Below are 13,455 nucleotides of genomic sequence, written 5' to 3'. Positions count from 1 at the left end.
TGCACACAGCTACACTTTTTGTTTTACTGCACCGGAGGGTTTCTTCAATGCAACATTGTTGCGCATGGGATTTTGTTCAAAGCACCTTCACACACATATACACACAAACACTCGCGTTCGATGCACGAAACAAAAAATACGATCGAGAACGCTCAAAAGACGCTTGGCCACAGCAACCTGCTACCGTGCCAGCTGAAGCTGGAAAGTCTTATGCAACCCCCGATCGACCAGCTCGATCCCGGTTTCCGTCGAGGTTGCTCTCGGGGTGGTATGCATACAACCTGCACACGCGATGAATTTTCGACCCGAATCGAGCACTCCCGAACGGGGGGCTAGGTGATGCTGGGTTCCGCACGGGGATGTTGCGCGCCGTTCGGTTTGGCACCCGTTGACGAATATTTACGAAATAAACAACGGCCGTGCATCGAGATCGAGCGGAACGGGCAGCCAAGAGCAAGCGACACTGTCCCCACCCAACCCACTGTCCCGCCGGCTTTTGCTCCTCAAACACAGATGGCAAGGGGCTCGGACGGGACGAGCAGGAGGCACACCCGGGAAGGCAAGAACGAGACGGAAGAGTACGAAAAGTCAGAAAATCAGAACGAACGAAGAACAGCGACGCATAGAAAATAACTGAATAAATGGTTAAATGCGCGTGTGCTCTCGCGCGCGCTCGCGCCCTACTCATACACCCATACACACGCTTGCACCCGTTCGCAAGACCGACCTTTCACGAGAAGATCGAGCTCATGCATGTGCGCATTCTTCGCGCTTACGCGGCACCAACACTAGCGGTATCTTATGGAAGGGTAGGTGAGCCCGGATGGGTGGATCTCGCGCGGGGCGTGCAGATCGTTCGTGGTGATCGTGACGGGAAAAGGGCCTTAGAAAAAGGCGGATTTGTTGGATGCTTTGGGCCCGTTCGTCTCCGGCCCAGCGAACTTAGCGAGCGCTCAGCTCACCAACACCAAACCAAAACAGCTAACTGTGCTAGGGGTGCCAAGGTGTGCCAGCAAGCGAGAGATTTTGCATATCCAAAAGCCCGGACCCGGGAGAAAAGAATCCGATTCCGTTCGGGGTCGATCGGGTTCGTCGCTTGTGCTCAGCTAAACTGAAAGCAAGTCTTTCGATTTTAGACCACAGCCGCAGCAGCAGCAGCCGCAGTCGCGTATCATACTACGTATGAGTGTAAGAGTGTAAGGGTACATCTTTGTGTGTTTGTGTGTATGTGATTGTGGTGATTGTGTTGGTAGCAACAAATCGAAACAACAAAAATCACCTGTTTCTGTTTGCGAGGGACATTCACTTGCGCAAAAAGAAAAAAAAGCCTTGCTTGAACCCTACCGGGTAGCAATTCAACTGGTTTTTTGGCAAACCGGCCCAAAAAGGGATGGTCGTGCACCTGGTCAATGCGCCGTTGGGAATCTTTTTGCCCGCTGGGTGGTACGTTCTGTTGCTGGGCAATCCCCTGCTGCCCTTGAGGGCGACAAGCTTTGGCGTGTGTTTGGTAAAAGTGAACCGAGATCACAAGCCAGAGCTCTAGCGATGCTGCCGTTGAATGGTGATCAGCCGTTTCGATGTCGTTTAGCGGAATGCACAGATCACAATGTCACAATGAAATATATCCTTCGGTGAACTGATGAACGGAGAAAAAGAGGCAGAGTGATAGGAGAGGGATAGGAGAGAGAGAGAGAAAGAGAGAGAGAGAGAGAGAGAGAGAGAGAGAGAGAAAACGAGGTTGGTGCGCTGAGCAGAATTTTGTGATAACCATCACTTGGGTCTCGTGCAAGCTGAAGTAAAAGCAGTGCAACAGGTTACAGTGCAGTCAGAAAGATTTTACTTAATTTTGTCATTGCGAAATGGTGGAATCATTTGTTAAATGATAACTTGTTTTCGTGCTTCTTTTGATCATTGCTTTAGAAGATAAAAGTATCCTTGATGGCGCGTCTACCAAAGAAAAAAAAACATTTAAATTGATTTTACTACATTCTACACAACTGTCTTACAAATTCATATAGATTTCATTCCTTACACAAATATTACGTGATTCTGAACTTTTTTACAAACTTCCTAATAACACTAACGTTGAAATGCGTCATTGTTGACATATTTGTTTACTTTTTTGTTTATTTCATGTAGTCGATTTCAAGCTAGACGAAAATGAATTAAATATTAGAATGTTAGGGGCAAATCAGTTCTGAATACAACATTACCAAACGTAAAGTTTATTTTTCACGTACAAATGTAGATCTATTTCACAGAAACAGTTTAAAATAATTTATTTCTTTTATTTCATTAATTAATTTATTAACGGGTTGCCGATTGTTGTACACCACTGTAATCCTTACAGTCGCTTGCATGGAAAGCGATTTGGTTTGTGCCCCGGGCCACTTGCCAATCTTGGGGTCAATGTACGTCAGCTAGGTTAGCCCAAACGAAAGCCATGCTGGCAGGCGCGAGGCTTTCGGAATGCTCGCGGGAGATTCCATCGTTCTTTCTTCGCGGTACACACACACGCGCGCGCGTTCGATGGGGTGTGTTGGTGTAAGATTTGGTGCGCTCCGCAGCTTCTTCTCGCTCACCCGAACCCGTAAGCGTTGATCAACATTCTCTTTTGGGTCCGCCCGTCTTTTGCGTCCACCTTGCCCTTTAATTGGTGCCACCTTGAAAATGTGGGTCATTGCAAATCGCACGCTGGAAAGTTGTGCGCCGAGCGGCTGTTCATCGTTTGACTGATGATGCATACAAATGTGTGACGGTCAACGGTCGGTGTGTTTGTGTGCGTTAGAGAGAGAGAGAGAGAGAGAGAGAGAGAGAGCCATTTTTTTTGTTTTGGTTTGATTTGTGTTATTTATACTGCTATCTGGGCTATGCTTTGGGTCCGTTGCATGCAAAATTATGAAAATCAGTAAAAAATAAAACAGTGAAAAGGAACAGTTTGTTTAACAAATAGCGATCCCGATTTATTTCCAATTTATGTTATCACAAGTTCGGTAACACATAAATGTAGCCTTTTAATATGGAATGCTGATTCTAAAGAGCAGCAAATTGAATTGAAACAAATTGAATAAATGTTAAGTCATATCCTTTTTCTTCTGATAAATTTTACCAAAATCAAGCGCAAGGACTCAAGACACCATACACAATAATAAAAAAACTGCTATTATTACTAAGCGTCAACAAAAATAACACGAAATTGACTTAAAATCCAATTAAATTTAAACTGACTTAAACATTTCAACAATACTATTATTACTTTTATGATTATTATCCAGAATATAAAACGGTACGGGAGAAAGGACCACACAAACCATTTAACATAAAAAATGGGCAACCTAAACCATTTACGAGCAACCAAAACCAACCGTGTTGCTTCTCATAATAGCTGCCGTCCCGCTGTAGTGAACTAGAAGGCGGAGTCATCGCACGGAGTGATAGAAGTACGCCTGCAGTACGGACATGAACAGCAGAAACCCACGCACTACGGTAAAACGTGCGTCCTACGTACGTCACAACATTTTCCGCCCATTCACACGGGAGCCGGAGAGAAGAAGAATTCAATCAAATCCCATGGCCCGAATTCCACACCCTTCAGCCCAAACGGCAGCGCTCCCAAACGGGTCTCTTCCTTCGAGCTTTTCGTCAACCGAGTATTATCATTCCTAGCGGTAGGGGACGAAGCTTTACGAAAGCTTTCCTCTGCTCGAATGACGTCATTCTTTTGTGCGGTGATTAACATCGACTTACAGTTCCCGTTGTCTTTCCCCGAGGTTCGAGCCGATGAAGCGTAAAGGCTATCCTTTTCAAGGCTTCATATTCTACCCCCTCCCTTCAACGGGCAACATTACCGCGAAACTGCTTCGTTTGAAGTCCACAAGCATCCGTCCGACAGGTTGCAAGTGCGATGCATGCTGGGTGCGCAAAACGCACAATGACGCGTTGCTTCCGTTCGCGGTTGACGGTTTGATTGAAAACAGTCGCAAGGGCGCAACGGTTTCCCTCTTGCTTTGACTTATCGCCTAGACAGTTTATTGGTATTATCACTTTGATTTCGATTACGCTTTTCTCCCCCAACTCGCGGGCGGAAACATTCAATTGTCACCTTTCGCTGTATATTATCAACCATATCTGGCAATGGCGTTTTATTGGCGTGCACGGTTTATTGGTATGGCGCGTTTATGCACAGTGATTGTGGTGAAAATGAAATTTCGCTTTCATTCGTTTTGCCCTCCGTTATCACTGCCCGAAAAGGAAGGCGGAGGTCGTGGGTTTTTGCTTTGCTTTGCTTTATCTTTTTTCCACTTTTACTACCTTTATAGTGGCGTGGGCTGCGGCGTGTTGTGATTGTCGTGCAAGAGCATATTGTCGTCTATCGGGGCACGGGGACAAAGGCAACGCTATTATACCTTGCTGCTGTCGTCATTATGCACACGGTACATCCATTTTATTCACATCGCGGGTGCAAGTATCATAAATTATGTCGCGCAATGGAGAGTACGGTGTCTCCTACGGCCCACTAATGCACTCTGGCTGACGGTGGAAAGGAGCGGAACGGTTTACTGCCTCCGAATGTGTGAAATGGAAAACACAGTTTGCATCACTATTAAAAAACCAACATTAAGCAAACTTATTGCATTATAAGCGTAAATGTCCGTTAATCGAAAATAAAACTGTTTAAATCAAAGATAACGAAACAAAAAATGGGTAAAATAACCTGCAAATTATCCCACATGAAATTCGTCCCTGTTTCCCCAGTCGTTTATATCTGCCCGGCATGGCGGAAAAACTCCATATGCTAAGGAATGACCGACTCTCCTTGATGGTGCAGAAATTTAGGACACCGGAAACGAATAATGGCTTCTGCGGTAGCTGCAATGACATGTTCACAGCAATAACGAAACCGACCCCCGTATTGTCATCGGGACAGGCGATGACGATTAATATTTCCGGCGAGTCTCTGTGGGAGCCATCTTGTGGCTTGCTGTTCAGCCAGTCCCACCACCAGTGCCAGCCTTGCCCATACACTGCGTGCCTGTGGGTGTGTGTTTGTATTTGTGGTGCTTAAGAAGTTTTGAAAAGAGCCATCTTCGGTGGAACGACAAAGGACACAAAGCACGAGTGCGTGAAATGGGGGCCTGCAACAGTAAAAGTCTCCTTCGCACCGAGATGGCCATGCGTTTGTGCTATATTTTTGTCATTTCCAATGAACGACGACGGCGCCGAGTGGTGGTAAAGTCTCAGCTGTCAGCTTAATTTAATAACACTCACCTAGTTTTGTGCAAAACAAGTAGGAATGGTAGTGGCATTCTTCTGGAACCCATGGAAAAACATAATGGTGGCAGACAATTGCTTCAGCTGTTTGCGCATCCTAACCGGCAATGGTATGGCGTGGCAAGGGGGTGGGGGGGGGGGGGGCAACCATTACGAGGATGTTTCGGTTTCTAAGGAGTGATTGTTGCGTTTGTAGGTCAACGCAATGCTTGAGCAAAGCTTAGCATAGGTAACGGTGTATGTGTTGACATTTCTTTTGTACCTGCAACGAAAGATGATTTTTAGAAAAGGAGAAAATACACTGGCAAATACAATTGTGTGAAGTGCACAGACACATACAACGGATTGCCTGGAACACAAATATGAACAGCTATATTAGTATCAAGGACATGGTGTGTAGTAAGTCTGTTACAGGAGCAGGTATGACGCAAGTGGACCAAGCTCCTATACGCAGGACTGACTAACCTGGTTATGAGTACACAAACAAGTCACAGATAACCTAGAACCTGAGAGAGGCTTAGTTCAATTAAGATTGTTGCATCAAATTAGAAGAAGTAGATTTAATCTTAATATATGTGCGATATCAAATTCTTAATGATGCAATGACCTTTCAAACTGTACAAGAGATAAGTTTTCATATTAGGTTCAATCTTTTTCTATAACTATACTAGAACTATATTAACTTTGGTGGTACAGTCGTCAACTCGTACGACGTAACAACATGCCCGTCATGGGTTCAAGTCCCGAATAGACCGCGCCCCCATACGTAGGACTGACTATCCTGCTATGGTAACAATAAGTCACTGAAAGCCAAGCTCACTTCACTAGTGGGTGCTGGCAGGCCTTGACCGACAGCAGTTGTTGTGCCAAAGAAGATATTAACTTTGTTTGTTTTAATTTTATTATTATAGATTTTTTTAAATACTTTTTTATCCACTTGTACAACAACAATATTACTTACTTACTTACTTATCCGGCGCTACAACCGCTTTGCAGTCTTGGCCTGCCTCAGGAGTGTCCGAAACCGCTCACTGTCTCGCGCTTTCGTCTGCCAGTCCGTTATCACGGCCATAAATGGCGGACGTCTCCACACCATCTTGCCACCTGAATTTGGGCCTACCACGCCCTTGTCCTAGTGGACGGCCTAAAAAGACTTTACGGGCTGGGTCGTCTGTTTCCATCCGTACAACAAGGGCAGCCCACCGGAGCCTGGCGAGCTTGATACGCTGTACGACAGTGAGGTCGCCGTACATCTCGTATAGCTCGTCATTATATCGGCTCCTCCATTGTCCTTCCACACATACGGGGCCAAGTATCCTTCTAAGCATCTTCCTCTCGAATGCGGCTAAGAGGGCTTCGTCAGATTTGGACAGTGTCAATGTCTCAGAGGCGTATGTGAGTACCGGAACTATATAGGTACTATATAGTCCCAGCTTCGTCCGTCGCGACAGGTTCTTTGAGGTGAACTGATTTTACAGGCTGTAGAATGACCAGTTGGCAGCCAGCATTTTTGCGCGCAACTCAGCTTCCATGCTGTTGTCGTTGTTGACCTTTGATCCCAGATAGGTGAAATCTGGGACGACTTCGAAAGTGCGTTCACCTATCTGTACATCACACCTACGTAGATTCTGATTATTTATTGATAGGCCCGCTGATGTTGCCACCATCAGTTTGGTCTTTGCCTCGTTTATCTGCAATCCGAGGCTCTCTGCCGCCTACTCGATCCCTTGGTAGGCTTCTGCTACATAGGAGAGCCGCAGACCAGTGATGTCTGTATCATCAGCGTATGGCAGGATCTGGGTTGACTTATTTCATTTCATTTCATTTATTTCATACAATATCCGCCATCAAGGCTAAATATAATAGACTTAAAACTAATTTAATACTAACAAATAAACAAAATAATTCATGAAAAACTAAGCCTAACTAACCTAGTCTTGACCTAGCAAAAAAGAAAAGAAAAAAAAAACAAGAGTAGAGCGTAGAGACTATCATAAACTTAACAAAAACAAAAAAAAAGAGAGTAATAGAAAACTAAGGAGAATAATTAAAGGGAATTAGAAGAAAAAATACGGTTACGGAAAGAGTTAAGAGAGCAGTCGAAATCAAAGAGATAGTAAAAGTGGTTAAACAACCTGAAACAGGACAGAAGAGGGTCATTGAAAGTATAAAGAGTATGACGTGTTTCAATTGACAGAGGATCACGTGGACGAAGAGAACGAGAGGGAACATACAGCGAGATGGACGAGAGTAAATCAGGAGCATCAGTAGCAGAAAGTAATAAGCCACCAATAAAACAAGCCTGAAACACTTGGCGGCGGAAGCTTAAGGAGTGAAGATTGAATAACTGCAATCGCGTTTCATAGGGAGGTAGTGAGGCAGCACCGAACAAACGACGAAAGGCAATCCTGGTAAAGAGGCGCTGAATGCTTTCAATTCTCGAACAGCCATCAATAGTGGGAGGATTCCAGATGATACTTGCATATTCAAGAATAGGCCTTACCAAAGCACAATAAAGGATTCTTAGGATGCTTTGATCTCTAAAGATAGAGGTAAAACGTAAGATAAACCCAAGGGTTCGATTTGCTTTTAGTAGCACCTCATCAAGCTGCAGTTTAAAGTTAAGACGACAGTCAAGTATAATACCAAGGTCACGGATGGACATAACACGAGAGAGGGAAGCGCTAGAGAGAGTATAGTTAAATAAAATAGGAGAAAGAGAGTGAGAGAAAGAAATAACAGAACATTTTTCGGGACACAGGCGAAGTAAATTGGATGAACACCAATGAGCAAATGCATTGAGGTAATGCTGAAGTCTCAGACAATCAGAAGAAGAGGACACAGGTAAAAAGATTTTGATATCATCTGCATAAAGGAGATGACCATCAGGAGGTAAAACATTACAAACATCATTGATGAACAAAGAAAACAGACGTGGACTTAGCACACAACCCTGAGGGACACCTGACGTACAAAAAAACTCCTCAGATAAGTACGACCCGGTTTTAACCCTGCATGATCAATTACTTAAATATGAGGACAGCCAGCTAATAATGCCATCACCAAAACCAAGTTTAGACAATTTAGCTAATAATAAAGAGTGAGGCAAACTATCAAAAGCAGCATGAAAGTCGGTGTATATTGCATCAAGTTGGGTACCGGCCTCAAAAGATCTAAAAATATTGGAAATAAAAGACATGAGATTAGTTGAAGTAGACCTACCAGGCATAAACCCATGCTGTTTAGGGCTAATAGCTGAACTACAACTATGAAGTATGGTTGGAAGGATACATAGCTCAAAAGTTTTGGCTGTGGCGCAAGTTTGGGTTATCCCACGATAATTAGAAACAATGCTACGGTATCCCTTTTTGTGTACCGGAAAAAGCCAACAGGATTTCCAAAGAGCAGGAAAAACCCCAAGAGAAAGTGAAAGGTTGAAAATTTTAGCAAGGTGTGGAGCAAGCACGTCCTTACAGTTTATTAAAACAGAGGCAGGAATGCCATCTGGACCAGGAGTAAAAGAACGTTTCAACCCAAATAACACCTGTACAACTGTTTCAGAGCTAACCGAAATATCGGAGAGATTAATTAAGTTCTCTGGCGTGTAGAGTAGCCCACCCTCAATAAGGTTAGGGTCACTAACCGGTGGCTCAAACATTTGGGAAAAATGTGCAGAGAATAGCTCACAGATCTCAACAGGCGTAGAGGCAGTTCGAGAATCAAGTACCATTTCATTAGGTAACGTATTGCACCCTCTTCGAATCCTAACAAATTGCCAGAAGGATGCTGGATCAGAACGGAAACGCGATTGCAGTCTACTCGAATAGGCCTCAAAACAAGCCCTGTTGTATAGTCGATGCGCAGAGGCAGCGTACTTAAATAAACGAAAGTTGAAAGCAGATCGGTTCAGACGATACCTCCTAAGATATTTCATTCTATCCTTTTTCAGGTTGCGAAGAGTACGATTGGACCAGGGAGGATTAGGAGGGGAACGAAAAATAGGTGTACATTCCCGTAGTCTCCACTCTCGAGTCGCGGATGGCCCATTCTAGCGCCAGGTTGAATAGGAGACCCCCTGGCGCAGACCCTTGGTGGTAGCAAAAGGTCCTGAGAGTTTTCCATCCACCCTCACCTGGCAAGTGACGTTGGTCATAGTCATTCTAACTAGCCTTATCAGTTTGGCCGGGATTCCAAAAGAGCTCATACCGTCGTACAGTTTTACCCTGGCTATGCTATCATATGCGGCTTTGAAATCAATGAAGAGATGGTATGACAATAACAATATTAAACAAGTATAATTGAAATGAAAAACATCTTAAAAAATGAGGATCTTCCTGCAAAAGTTTTTTTTATAGAAACGAAATTTTCTATCTAGAAAACTGATAACTGTATTGATGTATCAAAGATATGTTCCAGAAACTATTTTTTTTAAATCTTTTTCAATGTTACTACCATTTTAAGTTCTCCCTGTCTTTATTCATAATGCATGCCTATGTCAACGTCACATAGCTATTGACCTGACAATAATCAAAGAAAGAACTGTACCATAGAATATTTGACCAAACAAAACATCGAGCTGTAATGTAGCAATCTTCGAACAATTGAGCTATTTGTACCAAAATACCCCCTGAAGCACACCGTTCACTAAGCTACTTTACGAGATTCCTGCGTATCCCGGGGCCGGCTGTTGCCGACAACAAATGATTTCGGTTGTATTTTCTCATCCATCTAAACACGGCTCCATCAGCGTAAGAAATGATTTTTATCGTCCCATTTTGTGGCTTCTCACAAACTCATATGCACATACAGACACAAAGACACCCTCGACCCACATGAGCCGTGATAACCCCGAGCGTAACTACTTTGGGACGGTTAGACTTTTTCCGGAGCGTTTGATGCTAAAAATGACGGGAATTTGAAACCTTTTTGGCTCGGCAACACACTCAAAACACCAGCAGCACGGCGAACGCGTCGATTGAGCGTCGAGCGAACGGATGTCCGGCGAACAGCGGTTCCAACACACTCGATATATTTTGCGTGTATAAAGAAGGACCAGAGGCCGGAAGTTCATTTAGGGTGCTATTTATCAACCCGTAGCATAATGATGGATTAGCGTAAGACGGGGTAATTCTTGGGCTGGCAGTAGAAAGTTAAAGCCAAAGTGTAAGCGCAAATTATTTTCGTTTTCTTTTTAAAGAGTGCAAGACTAGCTGGGCGAACAATAGCCCGGATGTGTTCTAAAAGATTTTCGTCCCGCAAACGGTTTGCTGCAATCGTTCTCGTTACGTTCCACGGATACCTATTCCTTTGTTTTGGTCGATGATATCACCCCGATCGGTGCGCAAATAAGGTACGGTATTAAATATCCTCAAACGAGCGAAAAGATCTTCCCAGTTGGAGCATAAACAACATGTTGTTTGCTGACCTTGGCAGTCTTTGAAGCGCGCGTTCTAATCTGCATCCCAGCCAGAGCATTCCAATTCCGACGCCCCTTATCCGTCAACAGGGGAAATTGAATCGTTATTGTCGCTGAAATAATCGCTCGGTTCAGTGCTATTGTATGGTGCGATGCTGTTGCAGTGGTTGTATCGTGCTATAAGCAGCGTCGCGAAGCATCTGGCGATGAGGATGATGGATGAATGTTTATTCGCGTACAATCGATAGTTGGAGTTAGGTGGAAATGGTTCTAGGTTCCTTCGATGTATCGAGCGAACGCCTACAATCAAAAGCAGTTGTATTTCCGCAAGCACACTTTTGGCTTTAACACGTTTTGGGGACTTTCTTCCATATGGCTACGCGTAACAGACTCAGTCAGCAGAAAGTATACACCTTGAATTATTGTATCGCTCTATGCAGCATGTTACGTACTCAACGACTTCTTTAAAAGTACACGCTTGTGCCAAAATAAGCCACCTCTTCTTGCTGTAAAAGTTCAAGTAGAGATTAATGGGTTCAAACTGCTTCCCTACACCGGTCGCCCTGTTTTGGGGTGTAACGAACCGAACGGAAGTCAATAATTGGGGAAACGCTCCTAAGGCTTTGTTCTCAGCTTGCGCCACTTACACAGCAGCACACACACCTTTTATCCGAGCAACCTCGCTGGGTATGCTCATGCGAGCAGCGGTATTTGTTTTTCTCCTACCATGGCAATTTATCGACGACCAGAAGCTTATGTTGTCCTGCTGGTTGCCCCGTAGTTTGGCGAGCGTGCTGTGTAACACGAGTGTCGCCACGGTCGGTAATAAAAGTTTCCAGATTTATTAACGGGATTTTTGGTGAAAACAGGGCACAGAGAAAGTGGGAGAGGGAGAGAGAGATGTGAGGGTTGCATTAACCGTATTTGGCCGTGGTATCAGATAGTCCACGCAGGCCACCGGAGATAAGGCACAATGAATCATTTCCCGTGGCGGTATCGAACGAATGCGTACATGGTGTGTTTGGTTACGGTGAAAAGGGTGAACCGAAGAAGCTTCAGGTTCATATCAACATTGAAGTTAACTAAAGCTGCGGAAAAATTCTGATGCGAAAAAAACCCTTGCTTCACGAATTATTCTGTTGTTTACGAAAACAATACGTAAACAAGAAACACTATGTGATACAATACTTTCTCCCAACTGTTGGACTAACGTGGTAGCTAAAAAAAAATAATTCTTTATTTTTGTTAGTCTTTAAGTATTGTTTTCTTCATTTTCGCGTAACAATAGTCAGACAGTCAGTCCTTACTTCTGGGGGATAATATTCGCTATTTGCTGCATCAAGGATTTAAAGGACTAATAGAGATACTGATATAAATTTATCACCCTGAATGGGATATATTTTAGCCTGAATGTACAATCTATGTTGTAATATTAAAGTAAAATATTTTTTTTCAATAATGATAATATTTTAGACGATAACTAAAATCATGAAAAGTAAACTGGTAACAATCAAAGTAATAAGAAGCCTAATATTAGATATAATATTGAATATAAAATCTATATTAATAGTGGGTTTTGGCGCAAAAATCGATGTACTACAGTTTGTTGTACCGCTAACAATTGGCGATGGCGTATCTTCTAGCCACAACAAGCGACAATTATTCTAAGGTGATAGCACATAGGAATTAAGTTCCCATAAAACCCAAAACAACAACAGCTACAACGTTTTGGAGGAAATGATAAATTAATAAAGTATCAAAGTAGACCTGACCTATTTTTCGAGGAAATTAACTACTTCTGCCGTTTTCCCTACCATCACTTCACTTTTAGGGTTGTTAAAATGGCTTTCCACTATAGAATCATTGTTCAACCTCGACATAATATGAGCTACTTTCTTATAATTTTATTATAAATAAACTGTCGTGGAATTCACTCCTCGCACATCAACATTATAGTAAATGGACATATAATTCAATGTTAAAATGTTAAATTTGGTCTCACAATCCTCGTACGACTTTTTAACTGACTTTTTGAATAAACCATAAACAACATGATCATTTGTTCATAACATATGAGCTCAAAATCCTGCGATACTATCGTACTTCCGGAATACTCTGGCGAAAACGTACAAAGATCTAATTTATTTATTCTTCCATGTTGATCTTTTCCCATAGCTTAATATTTGTCACTCCGCTACAAAAAGCCCCTTTGGGATTGGTTTAATTTAAATCTTTAGCCTGGATCTCTTCTTTTTTTTAGCCCATGCTGTATTTTCCGCACCTCGAATGCACACCGAAGAAACGCTCCTGCTGTCAGTGTTTCGACACCAGTTACCCACCGGTTCGTCACAGTCACAGTGCGGGCAAATATTAACCAAATTAATAGTCCTCTCATTAATCAAAGCCGTTGCCATTGACGATGAACGAGCGGCGTAGAGTGTCGCGTAATCCTGTGCAGCTGTGGCTTTGCCACGCCACGCGAATTACTAAATCGATCCAAGAGTCTGGCCCTGCTGCTTGAATCTTCAAATGAGACTCGGCCGAGACGCCGGGCCTGCGAAGTTTTCCTGCCAATTCGCACGTGTAATCATTGACTGGTGTGCTACCAGGCAGTGGTCCGTCTCGTGTGTTTAAACGGTTCCGAAATGAAGAAAAACAATAAAGAACCGCACATGGAGCCCAAATTTCGAGCTTTATCAACCACTTTCCACATAACTATGCCGGAAGTGGGTTTGCATGAAGAGTGTTCCGTTGCGAGCGAATCAAAA

Source organism: Anopheles gambiae, chromosome 2 (genome assembly GCF_943734735.2).
Source record: "Anopheles gambiae chromosome 2, idAnoGambNW_F1_1, whole genome shotgun sequence".
Lineage (NCBI taxonomy): Eukaryota > Metazoa > Arthropoda > Insecta > Diptera > Culicidae > Anopheles > Anopheles gambiae.
The sequence above is the reverse complement of the archived record's forward strand: the minus strand, read 5'-3'. Positions refer to the sequence as shown.